The sequence below is a fragment of the Musa acuminata genome, chromosome BXJ1-8, assembly GCF_036884655.1.
Source record: "Musa acuminata AAA Group cultivar baxijiao chromosome BXJ1-8, Cavendish_Baxijiao_AAA, whole genome shotgun sequence".
Lineage (NCBI taxonomy): Eukaryota > Viridiplantae > Streptophyta > Magnoliopsida > Zingiberales > Musaceae > Musa > Musa acuminata.
The window spans coordinates 14,765,001-14,770,000 of record NC_088334.1 but is presented as its reverse complement, the minus strand read 5'-3'; positions in this window follow the sequence as shown (position 1 = coordinate 14,770,000).

Below are 5,000 nucleotides of genomic sequence, written 5' to 3'. Positions count from 1 at the left end.
CGTGACACTTCTTGGGGCATTGTTTGGCCCTCTTATTGGGCCCAACATAGTCGTTACATAGGTCTAGCTGGCCCCTAATTGGGTTGGCCCAAATCTAAACCCAATTACGTGCTAACTACGAAATCTAAGACATAATCTGAGTAAGATAAGTCTAGTTTCTTCCGGCGAGCTTCCGGCGAACTTCCGATGATCTATTGGCAATGTTCCGGTGGACTCCCGGCAAACTCTTGGACTTCACGACGATCTTCTTGGCGAGTTCCAACGAGCTTCTCTAGCAAGCTCCGAGACATCTCGACTAGTTCCGTCCGGACTTCCGACGAATTCTCGGACTCCCAACGAAATCGCGTCCTTAACTCCGAGACTTCATTTTGCTTCATGCCTTGCTATCGTAGTTAATTCTACATATGTAAAAACACACTTCGATATAGATAATTAATACTAATCATTAATCATGTTGTCTGGTATGTCATTGGTCTCTCGACGCTTCATTCGATTCTTCGACGCATCGTCCTCTCTTGCGGCCTATTGCCCAATCGGCCAGTTGACTCCGCAACTCCGATATCCTTGGCACAATATCCACTCTTCTTGGCCCGATGCTCAAATCTATGGCCCGAAGCCTTTTATCGATACGTCGACCGATCCTCGGCCCAACGTTCAATCTTCTAACATGTTTCTCCGGCCCAACATGATTCTTTCTGCTTTAATTGTCTCTCCCTGATTGAAGCATCCTTTGTCACTCAAAACGTAGATTAAAACATAAATATTTATCAATTGGTTTCATCATCATAATCCGAGATTCAACAATCATTCCCTTTTTGATAATGACAACCAATCGATGATGAAGTTAATCTTAACTCCCGGAGTTTAAACAAACTCCCCCTATCAATATGCCATATTGATAGAACTCTTGGATTAAAAAATCTAAGCAAACATGTCATGATCAAATCATGCATAATATCAACATACTTCTCCCCCTTTGTCATCAACAAAAAGGAGAAGCACCTCTATCAAGTGTTTAAACATACAAGCTCAAATCGTTGCATAAAAAACATAATATCAAGTTTTATCATCATGCAATTTGTAGTTAGAAAATTTAGCAAGTGTTATATCATGCTTAGAACATTCAAGCTATTAAGTTGTAGATATGCAAGGTAGTACAACATACAAGCTAGCAAATTTAAAAATGTGCAAGTTGACATATTTGCTTTTCCTTGCGATATGCAAGATAGCATATTTTTGTATCTTCTTGAGATTTTAAGCTAGCAATTCTTGGTAATGTTCAAGATAGCAATTTCTTCTCTTTTGAGAAGTACGATTATTTTTGCTTCCTTTGCAAAAATGCAAGCTAACAAAATGTTACATTATTTTACAACATAGAAGCTAATAATTTGAGATGTTTAAGAAGTAAGTTCTTTCTTCTCTTTTGAGAAGTATAATTTTTGCTTTCTTCTTGAATTATATGAGCTAGCATCTTTTATCTGCCCCTTTGTCATTGTCAAAAAGAAGGGAAGACCCTTTATATCAATTTTTATATTATGATAAAGGTAAAGTATTAATCCTTTTTCAATATGTTTATGCATCATCCTAGTTTTAAATTAAAATATACACGGTTCCAAAACTTTACATTTGTATCCTTACTTCATGCATTATACAAATAAATTAATCACTATGACCATATTATACATGATATTCAAGCATTCATGATATATCATTTTGGCAACAAATCATAACATTTTAAATGATGATGGTATCTAAATGTCAAATTATATTACATCCCATATTTTATGCATATTTTTATTTCATCATATTCATTTCATCTCATAAAGAAAAATTAATTGGGTGATGAATACAAGGAGTTATACAAAAATAAATCATTTCATGAGAGATAAGATCATGTAAATACCAAAAGACATGATTCATATATTAAATCTCCTCCTAAGTAAAATGCAAAAAAAAAAAATGTAGGAGTACAAAGAAGAGATCTTGATAAAAAAATCTCATGTGATTCCAAGAAATTAAGATCATGATTTTGATAAAACATATTTAAATTTAAATCATCAAAATCATCAACATCTTTACAAGAAAACTTAATGAAAACAATGTAAATAGATGCTCATGAGAACTCGATTCATGCATAATGTCTCAATTTTTCATGAATGTTATAAGACATGATTTATTTCAATAAATCTCTTTTTATAAGTGGATAAAAGAAACATAGGAGATCTTAACTCGTGCACAAGAAATCTCAAGTTATAAATTTAAAAGAATCAAGATAAAGCTTAATTTAATTTAAATCATCAAATCAAGATCATTTTCAAGAGATTCATAAAAGTAATACAAATAGATTCACTAATCTCCTTTTTGGAAAAATCGATAAAGTCAAAAAAATAAAATTTTCAAGGAGAAACCTTTCCTCATTTTTAGTTGCCTCAATTCATATGATTTTATTTCATTTATGCCAAATAAAAATATGTATTATTTTTAAAACCGAAGGTGCAAGATTTATTACGACAAAGATCAATAAGTCACTTTCTTTATTGGTAAAAATCAATAATCCATAAATCACAAGATTTATCATGAATTATAAAATCATTAAATATGATTTCAAATCAATATGCTCAAGTTTTTTTTTATGAAAAAATACATCATAGTTTAAAGCTGAAAAGGCCACGTTCATTAACGTAAAAATCGATAATCCATAAATCTCAAAAAATCATCATGCATCATTTTGAAAGATAAACTCATTCAACATGATTATTATGCATTAAATTATCAAGCATGATTTCATAAGGCATTTTTAATCAATATCATTTAGTTTGTTTAACACATGTAATTTTTTATGATCATTACTAGAAAAATAAGCATGATTTTTTAATTTTTATTACATTATTAAACATGTAATTTATAAAAAAAATAAATTAAAAAAAACATCATAAAAAGCATTATGTAATTTCGAAATAAATTAAGGGGGTTTCAATTACCTCATCGTTGAAAGTCATTAAGGTGTAGTTTGCCACCTCGCCTTTGTTGATTTTCTCCCCGTCTTCAGAAGAGCTCGATTCATCCCAATTTGTGTTCTTCTTCTTACGTTTAAAGTAAGTAGTTGTGTTCTTTTTGTTCTTTAATTTTTGTTTCATGAACTTTTTAAATTTATTAGTGAGGAGTTCATGTTCACCATCACATGAGCTTATGCTCGAGTGATTTTCGATTATTCTAAGTCCGAAATCCTTCCTATTCTTTGGAAGGTGGTTCTCAAGTTCTTTACATGTATTGCACGTCATTTCATAGGTCATTAGAGACCCGAAAAGTTCTTCGATCAAAATGGTATTCAAAATTTTTTATTCTTGTATAACCGTTATTTTCGAATCTCAATTCTTAGAAAGCGATCATAAAATCTTGTTAACGAATTCAAAATTCGAAAAGCTTTTACCAAGAGTTTTTAAACTATTGACGACATCCGAAAAACGGGTATACATATCTCTAATAGTCTCGTTTGGTTTCATTTAAAACAGTTCAAAATCATGCATTAAAAAGTTGATTTTCAAATCTTTAATTTTTCTAGTGCCTTCATGTGTGATTTCGAGAGTATGTCAAATTTCTAAAGCCGTTTCGCACATAAAAATTTGATTAAACTCGTTTTTGTCTAAGACGCAAAATAAGGCATTCATAGCCTTTGCATTTAAAGAAAAAGCTTTCTTTAAACTATTGACGACATCCGAAAAATGGGTATACATATCTCTAATAGTCTCGTTTGGTTTCATTTAAAATAGTTCAAAATCATGCATTAAAAAGTTGATTTTCAAATCTTTAATTTTTCTAGTGCCTTCATGTGTGATTTGGAGCGTATGTCAAATTTCGAAAGCCGTTTCGCACATAGAAATTCGATTAAACTCGTTTTTGTCTAAGACGCAAAATAAGGCATTCATAGCATTTGCATTTAAAGAAAAAGCTTTCTTCTCCAAATCACTCCAATGGTTCATTGGAAGAGAAGACTTTTGAAAACCAAATTTGACTATGTGCCATAAATCGAGATTCAATGAAAGCAAGAAAACTCTCATTCGAGTTTTCCAATAATAATAGTCCATCCCATTGAAAAATGGAGGACGAATGAGAGAATGACCCTCTTGAAAGCCGAAAAGAGCTATTTCTATTTGGGTGTTAAACCAAATATGAAAAACTAAGCTCTGATACCAATTATTAGGATCAGGATCGAGGGTCGGCACTAAGAGGGGGGGTGAATTAGTGTAGCGGTAAAATCGTCGGTTTTGTGAAATCTTCGTACATTGAAAACCGATCTCGAAAAGTGTTTAACTTTAAAACGTTTGCAAAAATATAATGAGAAAGTGAAATGATTTGTAGTAAAGTAAATAACAACAATAGAAATACAAACCAGAGAGCACGCCAATTTTATAATGGTTCGATCGTCGTGACCTACATCCACTCTATCAATTCCTCTTCCATCGAGGCCATCGGCATCTACTATCGATCTTCCTTTAATAGGCAAAGATGAACCTCCTTCTTACACCCCTCTTCTTATTTTCATGGGTTTAGGAGACAACCCTTACAAGCACTCATACTACTCTTACAGAATTCTAAACTTAGAGTAGAGGAGGAAATTTCTTAAGAGATTGCAGTAGCGTTTCTTTACTTTTAAACTCTATATGCTTGTATCTTTTAACTAGGGATGAGAGGGGTATTTATAGGCTTCAAGTGATTCAAACTTGGAGCCTAAAGACATCTTATCCTAGGTTTCCTAGGCATGGGCGGTACCACCGCCTGTGTTAGTCTGACACTGACACTGCACTGGGCGGTACCATCGCTTCAGGGGTTGTGCTGGGGGATACCACTGCCCAGACTAGCGGTACCACCACTTGGCACCCTACCAGGGGTAGTACAACTGCCCAGACTAGCGAAACCACTGCTTGACATACTCTCGAAGACTGTGCCACAACGGTAAGACTTCTTGGGGCATTGTTTGGGCCTCTTATTAGGCCCAACAC